This window comes from Acomys minous (assembly GCF_964271855.1).
Source record: "Acomys minous genome assembly, chromosome: 17".
Lineage (NCBI taxonomy): Eukaryota > Metazoa > Chordata > Mammalia > Rodentia > Muridae > Acomys > Acomys minous.
In genome coordinates, this window is record NC_140500.1 from 2125001 (window position 1) to 2143864 (window position 18864).

General features: G+C 46.0%; 1 long non-coding RNA gene across 1 annotated transcript in view; it reads left to right on the forward strand.

Annotated features, from left to right (window-relative positions):
* LOC311588298 overlaps window positions 1-680 on the forward strand; it is a 20181-nt gene extending 19501 nt beyond the window's left edge. Inside the window, exon 3 of the long non-coding RNA XR_014776143.1 lies at window positions 370-680. This is a non-coding gene — a long non-coding RNA (uncharacterized lncRNA). The remainder of the gene's footprint in view (window positions 1-369) is intronic.
* Window positions 681-18864: the final 18184 nt, after the last annotated feature.

Consider the following 18864-nt stretch of genomic DNA (forward strand, 5'->3'; position numbering starts at 1 on the left):
CCAGCCAGTGCACTCCCCGAACACAGGGACCCATGACAGACTAAAGTTTTGCCCAAGTCTGTCTCGGTGAGCTGATGAGCTTATTTGGGTTCTGGAATCATGGCTGAAGGGATGCATACAGGGCACGCAGGTGAATCTCAGCCCCATCCTAGCACGGCTGATACTTTGTAAAAGGTGATCGCGGGAGCTTTCATACAACCTGCAGCCAGCTCCATGGAGAGCAGAGGAATGACTCCCTGCTTCTGTGGTGTCAGGGAGGGTCCTCACGAACCTAGCTTTTAGTGCACTCTGTGCCAGCCTTGCATGCTTACTGGCCCATCTAAGTGTTAGTAGCTGAGCAGCTCTTATTAGCCCCCTTAATCCCTACAGGAAGCCACGTTTCATTTGGGAAGACATAACTTTCGGGCTGCAGTTTGAAACAAGCTACTGAAAAAGAAGAAGAGGCACAGAAAAGAGGCAGAAGACTGCACCAAGGTAAATCTACGCCCGTCCTTTCGGGTCCGCTAAGGATGGCTACAACCATAAAGGACTTCTTCTCAGGAAACCTTTGAAATGTTTGTTCCTTCTTGAACCTGATTCCAACATGTGATTGCCCAGCTTTGAGGCCGCCCTGGAATGTGGCAAGCGCGATCGCTTCGGCTCTCTGCCCTCGAGAAGCAGCTGGGCTCATCTTCACCACATTAGAGCGTTTGTCATTCTTCCGTCAGTCTGTGGCAGGACACAGTGGTTGTGGCTACCTTGACAGTTAAGCTGCTTGGAGCTTTCTAACGGAGGCTTCAGTTTGTGTCATCTGTTATTCATCACTTAAAATTGTGGTTGTTTTCCTGAAAGGCCAGAGATGGCCAATTTATCCTGAAACTGAAAATCAATACGCCTCTAACCTTATGTGGCCCAGATCTTAGGAATAACATCCAGGCTCCGTTCGGAAATGTTCCACCTTGCTTTAATTCTTGGAAAATAGGGATCACTCACTGTTCCTCTTTCCAGATGTCTTCAGCCAGCACCCAGCAGTGAGCCGCAAGCCTGTCTTGGTGAACGCTGGACACTGTCAGTCACATCCCCCGGTGCTCCTGTCAGGTGCCACTGCAAAGGCCACGGGCTCACAAGCTGAGCAATGGCAGCGTTCCCTGATGGGTACAACGTGGCATGATTTCACTGCGGGAGACTCCATGGCAGAGCTGTGTATCTGAAGGACAGATACAGAGAGTCCCAGGAAAACTCACAGATTCTAGAAAATAGAATCACCCAACTTTGTTGTGTCTCCACATGATGTCCTAATTGTGTGATTTGCCATTCTATTTCAGGAAGACTTACTACCTTGTGACTGATAGTTATTATTGGGTGTCTGGAGTCTGCTTGGATGACCTTTCCAGGACATAGGACATTTCACATTTCACATTTATAAGCTCTTTTAGTCTTCTCAACAAATATATGAAGCCAGTCAGTGTTGCAGACCTGAGAGCCACTGAAATCAATCAAGCAACTGAGAAGTAAGATTGCCTGTCCATATTCACAGAAAGCATGAGCAGGACATATTTCAAGTAGGTTAATGCAGTGGACCTGCTGCCTCAAGTCCTCTCTCTTATCTATCTATCTATCTATCAATCATCTATTTGTCTGTTTATCTGTCTATCTGTCTATCTACCTCCAACCCTTCATTCTCTCTTCCTGCCTTTGGCTTTGCAGGCATGGGGAGAGTTCCGAGCACCACAGGCACTATGTTCAGGCGTTCGGCCATTTTGAAGCTCTTTCTCCAGTTCCCGGCACCACACAGGTTTTCCCATGTGCTTTTTGGCCACTTGTACATATCTTTCAAATGAAGTATCCACATTTGACTTTTGCCAATTTAAAACATGGATTCTTTAATCCTGTATGTTATAATCTGCTTATTATCCTGTTGTTGAGGTTATTTTTGTGTTTGTGCATATGTGATGTATGTGTATATGTGTTCATGTATGTAAGGGTGTGTTCACATGTATGTAAGGGTGTGTTCACATGTATGTAAGGGTGTGTTCACATGTGTAGATCAGATGTCGGTGCCCGGTGCCTTGCTCGGTCAACCTCATCTTTCATCTTTCTTTTTTAAAATTTTATTTGTTTGGTGTGCATGCTTTTATATGTATATACATGTACTGCGTGTGTGTGTGTGTGTGTGTGTGTGTGTGTGTGTGTGTGTGTGTGTGTACTTACGTACATGTAGAGGTCAGAGAACAACTTGTGGGGATTGATTCTCTTCTACCATGTGGGACCTGGGGATTGAACTTGGGTCGTCAGCCTTGGCAGCCAGCATCTTGCCCCTGAGCCGTCTAACTGACTCCCTCTCCCTATGTTTTGAGCCAGGGTCTCTCATTGAACCTGGAGCTCACTGATTGGGGAAGGTTGGCTCACCAGCAAGTTCCAGAGACTCTGCTGTCTTTTCCTCTTTGGAAGGGGATCACTGGCTCACACCACTAAGCACAGCTTTTGATGTGGATTCTTGGGATCTGAACCCAGGTCCTCATACCAAATAGGCCAACTGTCCAGCTCCTGGGTTTTTGTTTCTATAATAATTTGATTCTAAATCCATTACCAGGAGACTGTGGTGAAAGTATTTCCTCCCATCTCTGACTTGCTTAATGATTTTCACAAAGAGGCCTTTTGATGAAGAAAACATGAAGTCTAGTATGTTGTTCCTTAGATGTTAATCTAGGCCTATGCATTCTTTGCTACCTTAAGCTTTCATAGGTATTACCATATGAGTCTTTTAGAAATGTTACAGCTTTGGGTTTGCAGGGAATAATTTATTATAGTTAAGCACAATGTTTATCTGCAGCTATGCCAGGATGCCACGACACCACCATATGTGTGCCAGGATGCCACGGCACCACCATATGTGTGCCAGGATGCCATGGCACCACCATATGTGTGCCAGGATGCCATGGCACCACCATATGTGTGCCAGGATGCCATGGCACCACCATATGTGTGCCAGGATGCCACGACACCACCATATGTGTGCCAGGATGCCACGGCACCACCATATGTGTGTCAGGATGCCATGGCACCACCATATGTGTGCCAGGATGCCATGGCACCACCATATGTGTGTCAGGATGCCATGGCACCACCATATGTGTGTCAGGATGCCATGGCACCACCACATGTGGCATTTGGTTCTGGCTTATTTCCTGAAGAACAACAAGAATGGGCGTCACCCACGTTGTTGGGGGTCAGTAGTCTGTTGTCTGCTGTCCCTGAGAAATACTTATTGTTTAAGTAAACATTGCTTGTGTCTGATGAAACACATTTGAATCTTTTCCTATCTGATCAGAATTATGAATGAAATTTATGTGAGTATTTACATCTATTTCTCACAGGAGTCAGATGCTGGTAACATGAAAATGTTGCCAGTATAAGGAACCAGGAAACGGGGAGATAGCAGCTCCTGGCAGAGGCTCCCTGCTTTCCCACTCAGACACACCCACTTTTCCATCAGTCAGTTCTCTTTAGAAAGTGAGGAACAAGTCAAGACACACTTCTGCACTGGACAGTGCCCAATTGAAAAGGTAGAAAAAGCTAATACACTCAAGCTACTCAAACAGCTGTGAAAGATTTTCCAACAGTCCTCTCTTCAGTTCAGGGGAGCTGAGCTCCTTTTCAAGTCTTCTGGTTCCACACAGCAGGGGCTTCCTGGTTCCACACAGTAGGGGTTTCCTGGTTCCACACAGCAGGGGTTTCCTGGTTCCACACAGCAGGGGTTTCCTGGTTCCACACAGCAGGAGCTTCCTGGTTCCACACAGCAGGGGTTTCCTGGTTCCACACAGTAGGGGTTTCCTGGTTCCACACAGCAGGGGTTTCCTGGTTCCGCACAGCAGGGGTTTCCTGGTTCCACACAGCAGGGGTTTCCTGGTTCTGCACAGCAGACATTTCCTGTAACCTGCATCCAATGGGCTGCTGAGCAGGACATTGAACTAGCCCTCCTCAGGGACTTTGTTGCTCAGGGAACTACAAACTTCTTGATCCTTAAAGTGAATTTTGCATTTCCTGAGCTTTTTTCCCTGTATCACTACTATAAATGTAGTCCCTTCTGGAAGGAGTTTTACTTCCCCTCATTTGGAACAAAAGTGACTTTGCACATGTTATCTCCTGAGAGGTGACTTTCAGCAGGTGCACAGGCTCTTCAGGATGCAGGGAAGGGATTTAAAAAACATAGACTCCATTTTCTCCCAGCAAGGGTTTCCTGTACACCCTTCCACGGTGCTGACTGACAGCACAAACACTAGACTTCCTGGAGCTTGACACCCTTTCTGAACCTCCTTCTTCCTCAGCACCTGCCAAGAACAAGTGCACGTCTTTTTTATTTTCACCTTGAAGGAGTCTGTTCATACACTATGACACCTCAGCATCTGCAGCTCCCACTTGAAAGACTGTATCCTGTGTGCCTTGGCTTTGGGAGCAGATAGGATCAGACATCATGAATCTCCTGAGACCATAGTACAAGGACTTGGGTTTGCCAGGTTGCTAGGATACCTGGGATACAATAGCCCCAGCACTCTGGAGTCTGAGTATCAGGAGGGTCAGTTGCCCAAGGTCAGAATCAGCTACATAATGAGTTCAAGTACAGCCTGGGATAAAGGAGAGATCGTCTCCAAGGTAGTAGTAGTGGTAGCAGCAGCAGCAGCAGCAGCAATATAATTATTCAATGCCTCCAGGGGCTACACACCCCAGGGATGGAGCATAGTGGGTGCTGAAGAGTAGTCCCCAGTTCCTTACCAGAGGACCTTGCATGTATGCGCAGCAGCTGCTGAGAATTAAGCTTCTACCTAGTCTGAGCGAGGGATCACTAAAGCCCCGAATCACCAGAGATCTTCCAGTCCTGTACAGAGTCTCAGCACTTCCTGTGAGTTCTTCCCCACATACCCCACAGATAAATCCAGGTTGACAGAATCTTCCCGGAAAGAATGTTCTCACACATTGAGTTCTCCAATTTTCACAGTGCCCGTGAGAGGCACCGAATCACAAGATGTTTAGCCCCGAGGGAAAGTTTTTAAAGAGTTTATAGAAACTACCCTGGGCTAGACCATAGGGAAGCACCACAGAGAAGGAGCTGAACAGCCAAGATTCCAGTTTCCTCTCAGAAGGTCTTCTTCATGGCCTGCCTTGTCCCTGACCTCTGGGAGCCTGCGCAGGGCCTCCCGCTTTCCTAAGCTTTACTACAGCTTGTTGCAGCAGTGTTGTCGGGCACCACAATTTGTACAGTTCTCACCGAAGGTGAGCTCCCTAACCTTCTAGCTCAGAGAATCAGGTTCTGCATGCCTGTGTCTCCTTAGATCTCTACAACTCTGAGGTTTAAATCTTAAATCTCTAAAACATTGACTGTGTTTCGCTTACGGCTGAAACCTCCGCAAGACTGACAGGCCTCGTGGGAACCAGTCCAGACTTTCATCACAGGTGCTCTTCCTAGGTTAATGCAGACAGAGTGGGGGGTGTCCAAACACTGTCTGCAGCTTTACCTTGAAGACAGAAAAGAGCGGAAACATACAAAGAGCACCTTGACCTTTCCAGACATCACATCTAGCGACCTAGATTCGGCCTCCCCTGAACCACCATCCTGAAAGGGCTTGGCACGCCCTGACCGACTAGCACAGATAACTGTGGGTGACCACAGACCCCGCAATGCCTCAGCACCGCTGCACGGACTGGCTGGTGAGTTCTTTCTGCATGAGGTCAGTCTGGCAGGACTGAAGAAACTGTTGTCTCTGAATAAAACATGAAGATACAGGGCACCATGCTGCCAGTAAAAGACCAGATATCTAGATGTAAACCCTGGTGAAATGTAGGTGTGTGGGTTACCTGACATGGACTTCAAACTGATGCTCACCAAGATCAGGTCAGCAATGCAAAAAATACACTGCTGGATTTAGCAAAGGGACAGAACGTGTTCTTAACCCTGTTATGGCACCGAAGAATAATGTGGCTAAATTAATGAATTTAGAGCTCAACTCTAGACTAGACCAGCTAGAGAAAAAACAGTGAACTAGAAGGTAAGCCCATTGACCATTGACGTGTGAGCTTACGGATTGCCTGCTGTGTTCCACTGCGTGTCACGTCTTATTTCAGGCTTCCCTCAGAACGCCGCTGTCCGTATGATGACTCCAGATTACTCCCCAGAGGGCAAAGGGTACCTGATACAGAGCTGTGTAACTACGTGCTACTCCCACACTCCCTTCTGACTTCCACATTTAATTAGAAATTGTTAACTTGGTCTCATTTTTAATTTTTGTTTTTAGGGCCTTTCACTACCAGGAACTGAAAACCCAGCTAGCAGTAGCTCTGATTTTAGAAGGGTTATCACACAAAGAGAGGTTTGCGGCAGCTGACATTGGCTCAGCGGCTTGCAGATAGGCAGCTCCGTGTCTCCCTGATTCTCTTGGCATTTGTTTTCATACTATTCCTCAGAGTCCATGTGCGCATTCAAGTCGTGAAGAGGCGGCTTTCACTATGACCACTTCTCTGTTCAGTGACTAACAGTTTCCCAGAAGTTACCTAAGACTTTTATTCCCGTTACTTTGGCCAGAAAGATGGAACATGTTCACACGTAGCTGTAAGGGAAGCTAAATAAATAAGTCTAGTTTTTTCGACTTCTGTGTGAGAGATGAGGAGACAAGGTTTGCTCATAGGATGCTGTCTAAAGGATGAGCAACAGTGCTACAGGTCCTGTCACCAGGTGCCTAGAGCTGCCTCTTTCACAAGGCCTTTCCATAGTCGCACATGTTATTAGCAGTGTTTACTTAGCTGTTGGAGAAAAGTAAGTACCTGGAACTGTAAGGTACAAAGTGTGCATGTCATAATTGGGTTTAGAAACCTGAGAAGATGAATTATCTTATTTTTCTGTAATTAACTATTGATTTATGCTTAGATGTATAGTTTCACTATTCGCTGGCCATTATTTATAGTTTAGAACTGTACAGAACTTCTCATAAATAACAGTTGAAGGTGGCAATGGAGATTTTATAGTTTCTTGCAAGAGGACCTTTTAAACTGCAGAATGCATTATGAAAATGGAAGACATTGAATATGAGAGTGAAAGTCAGATTTGATCCTTAACACAATTCTGTCCTGAACTCATAATTGACCATAATGATCTATCGTTTCACTGTACCTGTGGTAGTTACTGGTTGAGTTGGGTTCTTTGCTGTCTTTTCAAGAGGAAAGGCATGTACAGGGGCACGTTCTGGCGTATCTTGTTATTCTCCTGGTGAAAACAAGCGCTTTCCTTACCACAGTTTGCTTTTATTATCCTCCAGTTTGCCTCCTGTTCAGGATGCTTTCTTTGCCCATGAAAGTCCTGTCCACTGCCCAGTGACACCTTCAAACACCCATTTATTTGCTCATTTAACTCAAAATATTTCAGTAGAACGTCTTTGTGTAGCTGTTATGAGCTACTTGGAGCCAAACGTTGAGTTATAGCCTCATTAAGCCATAATGTCCTTTGTCTTAGAGGACGGCAGTCGCCATGGTATGTGCTGTGAAGACTTTCATATTACAGGTGCTTAAACTCTTTTCTACTTGTTGAGTTTTAAATTCTATTTATAACAGAATCAGTTCCTAGAACAATAGAACAGTAGATGCCACACACGATGGTTTGAACAACTTGAAAAATCTTCTAATCCAGTACCAGTAACTGTCTGTTCCTCAAAGGAAAGCTCAGATTTGACAACATGTGTTGTTGTTGTTGTTGTGTTTTAGAAACCTGACAGAAAACAAGGATTCTGAGTACTGTATACACAAGACAGTCTGGTGAGCAGTGATTTCCTTCAGTGCTGTTTTTGATTGTGTGAACGCAGAGGCTCACCTTGGTTACTTGTGATGACTGGTGTTTGTCCCTGTGTTGTAGCAACCGCTCCATCCAGTGATACCCACCAGCTGAGCTAGTTCTCCATCCTTTGGCAAGAGAGTGGATGACTTAAGAGAATTGTGGTGCTTTCACATAATGTTAAGAAATATGTCATACTTTCTCCTGATAAGTCATTTGCTCCAGGCAAGGAGATTCGCTGTTAGTTGTCTGCCTGTCTCTGGAAATTAACTCAAAACAGAGCCACAACAAACAGACGAATGGATCTGTTGAAAGCTGAGAGGCTATTGACCAAAGAAAAAGGGTTTTTTTTTCAGGGCCTGTGGATAACACCAGGCAAAATTATTATTATTATATGTGGGTACTACCACATAGAAGCCACCCTGATAAAATCCTTATGAATAAACACCTCAGGAAGAAGATAGGACCGTTAAAATTGATATAAATAGTGATTTCCATTTGTTTGCTTGTTTGTTTGTTTGTTTGTTTGTTTGTTTTTGAAGCAAGATTTCTCTCTGTAGTCTAGGCTGGCCTGGAATTCACTATGTAGCCTAATCTGGAATTGTGCTTGGGTTGTGGGGGAGAGCTACCACAGCCCAGTATTTTTCCCTATGAGCAACCCATCAATCTTGAAAATTCACGTTTCAGGTGCCCCACACTCTACATCATGAGCAAGCAGGCTCTCTCTGTGTTGCTTCTGCCCTGGCACTTTCTCACTCATGGGTTAGGGATCCTGTGACCTCATAATCAGAGACAGCCCAGGCTGGAAATGAAATAACTGTGAAAATTTCAACCAAAGTCTAAAAATACTATTGAACTAATGGGATGCCAGACATAACCTCAGAGGTGTGGGCCCCTTAATTTTCATGTTCTGACACTTCAGGTGTCCCTGAGACCATGGACAGTTTGGGAGTAGAAACCTGGAAAAAGAGCAAGGAGGAGACATTCTAGAAGCCTCCCAGAAGTCACGGCCTCCCCAGCAGTTAGTGCCTCCAGTCACAGCATTTTCCACCCAGGCTTGTGCCAAAGTCTAATCCCACAAGCAGGATAAGTCCTCAAGCCGTGATGCCTTTTGCTGGTGCTGAGATTCCTCTCAGATCTGTGAAGCCGGCTGTAATTACACCTGCGGAGCCCCGACTCCCTGCTTGCTGGAGACTGGGGGTGCTGATCAGGAGAACCATCCCTTTTTTCTCAGGGTGTCAGTACATTGTCTAAGACTTTGTTTCTGAAATAGCCTGAAATAATTTTGCAGGCAAACCCCATAGATATTATTATATTTTATTATACTAGAAAGAACCACAAGACGTTAGTCACAGCTAGCTGCATTCCTATGTTATGAAGGAATGTGTTACTTATACGCCTGCTCTGAAGAGCGTTTCTGTTTTCCCCCATCGCTCCCAAGAACAGCAAACCTTCCCGTGCTCGCACTGCCATCCGTGCAGCACCGCAGAGGCTCCGGGCTGGGGTTCTATGGGAGCCCTGGTCTGGATCTTCTGGGGCTTTGTGTACCCGCCATCTGCACTTTGATGGCAGCCGGAATCTTCAGTGCGGTGCCTGGGAGCCTGGAGGTCACCAGCCAGAGCCTCAGGCTCACTTTCTCCCATCTCACCACAGTGTCCCTGGGTGGTCATGAATAAGATGGCCAAGTCCATGGCTGACAGAAAACAGACCTTCCACTTTCATTATGTTCAGTTCCTTTTCTTTTGTTAAGACAAGGTCTCACTAAGTCACCCTGGCGTCCTGGAACGCACTATGTAGAAGGGGCTAGCCTCAAACTCACAGAGACCTACCTGCCTCTGTCTCCTGTGTGCTGGGATTAAAGGCATGCACCACTGCGCTCAGCAGCATAAGTGCTTCTTGAAATGTCTTATTGTGTGATAACTTTAAAGACCTTGAATAATCTAAACATCATAGAAATTGCTAAGATTGTTGACAGTTTTGAAGCACAAACTTGGGAAATACTTTAGATGTTTATAAGAGTTCAAAATGAGGCGCAATCCTGCCTGGCTCTCAGTACTTTAAAATATAATGTATACACCGGGTGTGGTGGTGCATGCCTTTAATCCCTGCACTCGGGAGGCAGAGGCAGATGGATCTCTGTGAGTTTGAGGCCAGCCTGGTCTACAAAGTGAGTCCAGGACAGCCAAGGCTACAGAGAGAAACCCTGTCTTGAAAAATAAGTCAAAAAACAAAACAAAAATCAAGCAAACAGACAAATATATAACGTATGTGGTGATTTGCTTAGTTTTTAGACCCACATTATATACTTGTTTATGCACTTAATTTGCATGCTGACTCGCACTAACTGACTTATTTGTATTTAGTGGCTTATCTTCTACCTTAGGGTTGAGTATCAAAGTGCTAGGAGAAATTTCCTAACTTTCATGTTATTTCATTTCCTGTTTATGCTGAAGCTACTAGAGAGAAGAACTCAAAGGAGTAATTTGGTTTTTTTGGTTTTCTAAGCGGAAATTTACTGGTTAAGTGGAACAAGGCAGGAGGGAGGCCGCTGGCACTGCCTCAAGCTGGCTCGCGGTGTTCCTCAAGGCCAGGCTCCCTCTGGGGCTCGGCAGGCACACACGGACACCGCTGACCTGCTTGCAAGTCTCTCTCAACACAGAGACGAAATCTTTTAGGATTTGCTCTGGGCTCAAATGACTCAAACTTCAGACCACACTTTGGAATGCAGCTGTGACCTAGGGAGAACCAGCCAACACCACGGACTGATCACAGCTCTGGACCCCACGCAGCGAGGCTGTCCCTTGTTCTGCTCAGCACCCTGAAGCTTGTACACGCATACACAGCCAGCTCTTCACATTAATAATTCATTTTAGTTCTTTAAAAATTCATGCACATTGGTGCTTTGTCTGCATGTGTGTGCGTGCATGCTTGCGTGCATGTGTGTGTGTGTGTGTGTGTGTGTGTGTGTGTGCGCGTGCACACACACACAACATCTGTCTGTCTGGGGCATAGAAGGCCAGAAGAGGGTATCGGATCCTCTAAGGCCACAATAACAGACTGTGAGCTGCCATGTGGGTGCTGAAAAAACTGAGGCTAAGTCCTCTACAAAAGTAGTAAGTGCTCTTAACTACAGAGCCATCCTCCTAGCCCCATATATGAAGTTTCTATTTATGTGTACATGCATAGGATCACTGTGTGGGTGCAGTTACCGTGGAGGCCAGCAGGGGGCACTGAATCACTGAAGGTGCAGGAGCTCACGAACTGCTTGAAGTGGGTGCTGGAAACCAAAGGACACGTTCTGTTAACTGCTGACATACCTCCAGACATGAGATGCGCTCTCTTTATCTATCCTTTGTTCTTTTAATTATATCTCTGGCACGCTGAATAATTACGTTGGCTCCTGTTAGGTTCCAGTCACAGCTAGGCTGATAATTCAGCCAAGTGTAGAATTACTCAGTAATGATAGCATCCACTTAAAAAAAAAATACAGCGTGCATCTTTTCATCTCTTTCCACCCCCAGAGATTTCTAGGCTTTTCTGGGGCCTTCAAAATCCTTCTTGGTCCCTGAAGAAACTCAGTTTGAAATTTCAGAGTGGTTAGTGCCTGTCCACACATGGGGACAAAGCCAGCCCGGATGGTGGGCTTCTTACATTTTCTTTTCTTCCTCTTTTCTCCGCCTCTTCTCTTTCCTTTACTTTTTTGTTCTGGGATAATATCCATAATATTTTTACCCACATTCATTTCTGTCTGTTTTTAAGGGATGCGAACCAAATTGCCAGAGGTCTGATCCCCAGAAGCTAGTTAGACCTGAGTTTTAGAATTTGCTCTCTCGTGAGTTAGGAGCAGAAACTCTCTCTTTGCTCTGCTGTGTAGAGGGCAGCAAACTCCAAGTTCTGGCTTGCTGCTTCCTCGCCATTGCTAGGGCATACCGGCACGGGGCGTGCAGGAGCTGCAGATGCACAGAGAAGCAACAGCCTGTGGAAGGAGTTGACTTGCTGTAAACTGTGGGCCATACATGATCAACTGCTTAATTTTGTGGCTAAAGTTTTTACTGAAACATATAGTTTTATTTAAGAATTGTCCATGGCTGCTTTCTAGCAAAAAATAGAACTTGGCATTTTTAACACAGACTACCTATGCCCTCAGAAGTCAGCCTGTACATTCTGTTTCCTCATGGAAATGCTGTTGTCTCCAGCATACAGGAGAGGTTAAATGCATCTACCTTGGGTCCACTGACTGCACACTGGTCTTGACCAAAGCTACAGAGCAGAATAACTGAGATAGTGTTTTGCATCCTATGATCTAAAAGTCACTTGGGGAAAGGAGGAAGCCAGCCGTTAGCGGGTTTAATATTGTGAGGCTCCTTGAGTATGTTTTAGACTTGTGACTCTGCACCAGCTGTACCATTGCCTGTGAGTCCCAGTTCTGGAGGCTGCCACATGTCGGAGTGTTTGCCCATAAACAACTCCTATGGGAGACCTCTGCCACAGAGCGAACTAGCACGGTCGGTTTCTGAAGTGTTACTTCTGGGCAAGATGCCTGGGTTCCTTATAGAGCGGTGCCTTGGACTGTTTTGAAGGGAAACAAAGAGATAACAGATTAAAACAAACTTTTCCTGTTTGAAACGACCACAAGTCACCATCTGTCTGAAGTGCCAAACTCTTCCGTATCTGTGCTAGGAGAAAACTTGCCTCTAGTGTCCAAAGGTGGTAAGTTTGGACCTCAGGGAATAGCAAGTGGATTAAGAGAAATATGTAAATTGATATCAAAGTAAAAAAGCATTCTGTTAGTTGCTTAGTTACTTTGGCAAAACTAAAGAAAAGCTAATCATAAGACAGCCAAGATTACTTTTTTATTTTATCTATCAAGTGGTACTTCTATCTAAAAATTGAATCAGGGATAATATTTTAAAATTGTGTTATTTTTGTGTATTGGCATTTGGCCTATATGTATATCTGTGTACCACGTACACTCTGAGGCCAGACTTGATCCCCTGGGACTGTGCCTTCATGTAGGTGCTGGGAATGGAACTCAGGGACTCTTAAAGAGCTGTCTTTAGTTATAAAAGAAATATCACAATACATATTGGCACAGTGTAAGAAAAGAAAATGGGGGGTGGTGCTGTGAGAAACCTCAGTAAGGACTGCACACTTCCTCACTGGTGGCGCAGGGCATCCTTAACCTCCTCCTGAGTGTTTTCCCCAGCTCTCAGCATAGAGGAGTTCCTTGGGGTTAGTCCAACACCTTCACTGTGCTTCAGGGACAAGTGTGCAACCTATGAATTCACACCTGTAAAGAAACAGCTGCCGAACTTCCTGCCCCACAGGACTAGATGACCACAGAGTGGCGAGTGACTTATGGCTTAGTGGTCATGAATGGTTGGTCCATGTCTGTTTGTCAGAGCTCATCCTGTTTAAATGAGGATGAGTAAAGCCAAATATGTCACAGGACTACTACTGCTTTCGGTAGTACTGGGAAATTAATGTGTTTACTTGACAGCTAGGGTATTTGATTTGAAATAAATTATAGCTGAAAAGAAAGTAAAATCAGTTTATGAGTTTTCATGCATTGTTCTGTGTAGCAAAAGGCAGAGATTAGAATAAAGTCTCCTATGTACGTACAAGTGTGGCATCTTTGCCGAGCTCCAATGAGAGACTTGCAGTTTATATCTCTAGGGATATGGGGAGAGCCAGGCTCTGAAAACACAGGAACTAAAACCACTTCATGTGAGAAGCAGCTTCTGCTGTCCTACTGTGTGCTGCAGAAAGTCAGCTGCCACGGGGCACCGAGTAACTTGCATCAGGTAAGTCTGAGGGGTTTCACTGTGAACCGGATAGCTCAGACACACGAAACCGCAATCGAACGGGCAGAGACGAGTCCTCTGTGTGTGAGCTGTGGCCTGAGCAGGCCAAGGAGGCAAGAGCGCATTCTTCATATTCATGTCCTGGATTCTCATGACATGCGCTTCGATGGTGCGAGCAGTCTCCCTCAAAGTAACGCAACAGTGTGTGTCACAGGCTGCTTCCCCACGGCTGAACTCATAGCACTACGACACTACCCCACCCTCTCTGTGACAGGGTCCTCTTGTGTGCACTCCCTGAGTGTTGGGAGGGCAGGCTCACATCACTGTGCCTAGTTTAGGCAGGGGTGTGGATCAAAATGCCAGGACGCCCTGCATGCTAAGCCCGCTCTCTACCAACTGAGCTACAGGCTCTGGCTGTCACGTGAGTGCAACTTAGAGACAGGGATGGAGGCTGGCGGGTTGGAGCCGAGGCTTCGGTCCCCGTGCACCACCAATGCTTTATGTGAGTTGTTAACCTCCTGTGCTTAAGTTCCCTTGTCTGACACCTGGGTATCTGCCACCTCTTTAACCACAGGGTTCCTACAAGGTTAAAACGAATGTGGTCTGAGAAAGCCAAATGCTACTTAAGTGTTTAGTGCTATTAATCATGATTTTTCCATTGCTGAATTTCTTATGCATCTGCTATGAGGCCCAGTGCTATTTATAGTGGAAGATCATCTTTCGATTAGTCGAAATAATCCTTAGGCCCACACTGTCCTTGTTACCCTCAGGGTCAAAGCAACGGCTTTAGAGACGAGGCAGTGTAAAAATGCATCTGAAAATGCGCCGTTGTTTTCTTTTTCCTTCCTTTCAGTGCTCCAGCCACCATGGAGCATCTCCACTAGTCCTGGCTCTTCTGGAACTTTGTGATGGGGTGTGTAACGGAATCCTTCGAGCTCTTGCTCATGAGGTAGAAACCACGTCAAGTGGAAGCATTGGTCAGTTTCCTCGTTGTCTTCCAACGCAATTTAGCCACCACAGGAATGGCCAGGCTTCTCTGAAACTAAAACATGGGCAATTTCCAAACAAAGCCCAAGGCCGGTTCTGTGCCTCCCCAGCCTCACCCTTCAAACCAGGGAGAGCGGAAAGGGAAAGACAAGAAGGCAGCCTGGAAACTGGATGCTGGCTGGAGGTCAGATTAGAGCTCACCAGCACACAAGACTGGACTCGCGGGCAGGTGGACCGAGTGGCCACTGGTTCTAAGTTCACCGAACCCAGTAAAGCACATGGTAGGCATTTTTGTATTTTATGAATAAACTAAGAACAAACAAATTTAGTCCAAGAAAGTCCATTCCTTTCCAAGAATAAGTGGTTATTGTGAGGTTGAGTTTAGAAAACCAGGATTATGGCTCCTTCCTTAGGAACACTTATTTACCCAAATTTCTAAATGATAAAATTGCTTGCTTGTAAAACCAGGAGTAAGTTATTCTGCACAGGAGTGACCAAAAGGATCCATTCAAAATGAAAGTCTAATCAAGATCCTCTAGCTTAAAGTCTATGCCATGCCCACTTTCACTCCCTTGCTAAGTGAACCGTTAGCTGGCTGCTGGTTGCCTCTGAGCATTTATCCAACAGACAGGAGTCTTAACTAAGAGTCTTAGCAGACCCTTAAGTTGCACAGCAAAATGACCAGACAGCTCATAGGCCACGAGAGTTGGCAGAAAGCAAAGCCCACAGGTTGCCAGATGGTGGTGACGATTTTGTTGCAGTGCATTTGGCTGGAATAGAAAAGGAATATCAAGTACAGAGCACTGGGCACGGGGAGGGGGGTTTGTGGAGGGGGAGGAGGAGGGAGAAAGTCAGGTGAGTCTGTGAGTAACCGTAGCAAGTGGAACTTTGTCTTGCTGTGGAGGAAAGTGGGAGGGTTTTAAGCAGGTCAGAGTAAATACGGAGTGAGAGTCAGGAGGTCTTCAAAGGTTTAGCTTCATGGCCAATGAGAAAGGTTGGTTATAGAGGCAAAAGTGCTCAGGAGTAGGGGGTTAGGGATGCTTGTTAGCCTTGTAGTCCACGCACACCCATTGGATGGACAGTGACGGCATAGGTGAGTAACTGCTTAAGTTTGGGGTCTGGCTCTCAGAGGAAAGGACCAGGCTGGAGGGAGACCCTCCAAAAGTGGGGGTTTTGAACTTCTGAAATCTCAGGGAGCACCACAGGGTGTGAAGACACTGGGGGAAGGTCAGAGCAGGGGTATTTCCGACATTGGCTTCCCACATGTAGATTCCACGTTAGGTTTCATGAGAAAGAGTTCAGAGTCACAATAACTTTTGCATAGGGCATACTGTGTGTTAGACAGTGCTCCAGTATGTGTGATGTGCATATATGTTAGCATCTACAGCATTGTCTACTATTATCTATCTATCTATCTATCTATCCATCTATCCATCTATATATCTATGTATCATCTATCTATAATCTATCTACCTATCTATCGTCTATTCTTCTCTCCTCCTCCTCCTCCTTTATGAATCCAGTTCCTCAGTCTCGCACATGCACACTGAAGTGTGACAACCTTAGAGACAATTATCTCCACCTCAGATGGTGACCGGTTAGAAACCAGTCCAGACTCAAAAGCATCCCGCACAATAAGCAGGCACACCAAAAGAGTGCCATTTCACAGATTCATGAGTGCAGACACTTCAGGTCAAGATCCCTCCACCTGCTTCCCAAACACGGGGATGTGAGTGAGCCTTCCTTTGCCTCAGCGTGTGCCTTTGTGATGGACAGATAATAGCAACACCTATTTGGGTTATGTTGCGTGTGCCAGTGATTGGCACACTCCTTCCGCCTGATAAAGTTGGGTGTTGTTTCATTGTCCTAACCAATACTTGTGACTCTCATTTGTATTTTTAACTTCTAAGAGTACGAATGGCAGTGCATGCGGTCGGAGGCCTCGGGGACCCTGCAGACCATGTCCACCGAATCACTTGTCGACACAGCAGTGGCTGTACACCTGCATTTCTCTGTGCCTGTGCTCATTACTGAGGATTTACTGGTGACCCACAGAGATAAGGAACCTGCCTGCTCAGTGACTATGAGCTCAGTGGGGTAAAGTGAGGTGAATTTCTCCCAGGCCAGGCCAGATGAGACGACGAGGAAAGTGTGGTGTGTCTGGGCGGAGAGGAGAGGCCCCTTCTCAGATTCAAGACGTCAAAGTGCTGCCTCAGTCAAGTCTGATAGGATTCAAACAGCGTAGTAATAGAAACGAGCACGGATGGGTGTTTAAGCCAGACACACGCACCTAAGCACCAGAAGCCAGACAGCAAGGGCAATCTGAGCAAATTAAAGGTCCCCTGCCAGGGCTCAGCCACTAAAGGCACTCACTCATCACCAAAAGGCCGAGTCTGATCCCTGGGACTCACACAGTGGCAGGAGGAACCAGCCCTGCAAGCTGTCCTCTGGCTCCATCTGCATGACCATGCACACAGAGCAAACAAACGACTGTATTGTTCTTGTTTGTTTTGTTTTTGTTTTTTGAGATAGAGTTTATCTGTATTAGCCTTGGCTGTCCTGGACTCGCTTTGTAGACCAGGCTGGCCTCAAACTCAGTGATCCACCTGCCTCTGCCTCCTGAGTGCTGGGATTAGAGGCGTGCACTGCCACGCCCCTGCTGAATGCAGTCTTCCTAAAAGCTCATTGTCAACAGAGGCAAGGCAGCAGAAAGGGCCAGGCTGGCTCCCAGAAGGCCTCAGCATTCTATTAGTAAGAGAACCGGTCCAGCTGTTAAAGTGGAAGCTGCATTCATTACCCTGGAAACCAATGAGAATGGGTATCATTTTAAGGGCCAGTGAAACCTGTTAACAGCACTAGCAGGCTTTCTCACCAGGGAACTGATGCTGCCTCTTGAAATGAGGTCTTGGCTGCATGTAGAAAACTGCTCACGAACCTCTGCCCAGGAAGGATCCCCCCTAAAGAGCTGTTTAAGGTCAGGTCATTTTCTTAAAAAAAAAAAAAAAAGTCTCAAAATATTCCTGTCTTCTTCTGAGTTTGGGAGGAAGGAAATGAGAAAAAACAAAAAACAAAAAACAAATTAGGTAAAAGAACATAAACTCTCCTCTTTTGCTCTACGGATATTCCAGGACAAACACCAGGGAGGTGAGGCGACCACCACAGACAGACACAAGCCCTAAGGCAGAGAGGTTTTGAGTTGTAGGGCACTGCATCAAGTGAACCAGGGCTTGGCTTTAAATGAGTGCACTAAAGAGAGCCACAGGATGGAAGCAACTGGGACAGGAAATGAGTGGGTTATTTCTCACAAATGACCTTCTATCTTTGCATTAAAAGGGAAGAATTCGAGTCAATTTTATGAGAGACTCTTGGGTGCTTCACCATGGGAATAAAACTAATTCAAATTTAGCATCAATTTTACCGTGACTAGGTCTCGATAATTCATGCAAGTGAGATATAGTTTTAATTTTGGAACTTTAAAGGAGCATACTAACCACTTTGAGCAATGTGCATCTCCCCACTAGTGCAACTGACAGATGGGGGATGAGGCAGAGGGCTCCTGGCTGCTGGTCCCAGGAGCTGCTGTTTCCTGCCTGCACCTACGCCAGATTGTAGATTTCCCATTGTTTCTGAAATTGCTCACACACGCTCACGGTGCACCCAATCCAATAGCTAAGAGAGAAGACACACACTTGTTCCTGACCGTGGCTGAAGGCAGACAGGCAAACCTCAGCCTGACTGGTTTTTCTTTATCTCCTGGAAACAAGGCATACCTTGCTTAACTGCACATCTTGGCAGATCTCCCTCTGGCTCTGTCCTGGGACCTGCTACATGCTCAGGTTTTACTCTTAGCACTAAGACTCTGTTGCTCCAAGGAAACCTCTTCAACTGTGAAAAATTAACAGACGTCACGATGGACTTAGAAGTCTGTGTGGCTAAGGTTGAACCACACCGTATAAACATCTTAGGCAAAGGGCTGGGGAGCTGGCTCAGCAGCTAAGAACACCAGCTGTTCTTCCGGAAGACTTGGCTTCAAATAGCACCCACATGCTCGCTCACAACTATCTTCAGTTCCAGGGAATCTGAAGCCCTGAACCCTCTTCCAGCCTCTATGGACCAAGCACGCACATGTTGCACAGAGATCCCTGCAGGCCAAACACCTATACACACAAAATCGCAATACAAATTAGGTAAATGCATATTCTTGAATTGATTTGTCCAAACACTCCACCATGTACAACAAAATACATATGTACGAACTAGGGATTAACTCAACTGGGC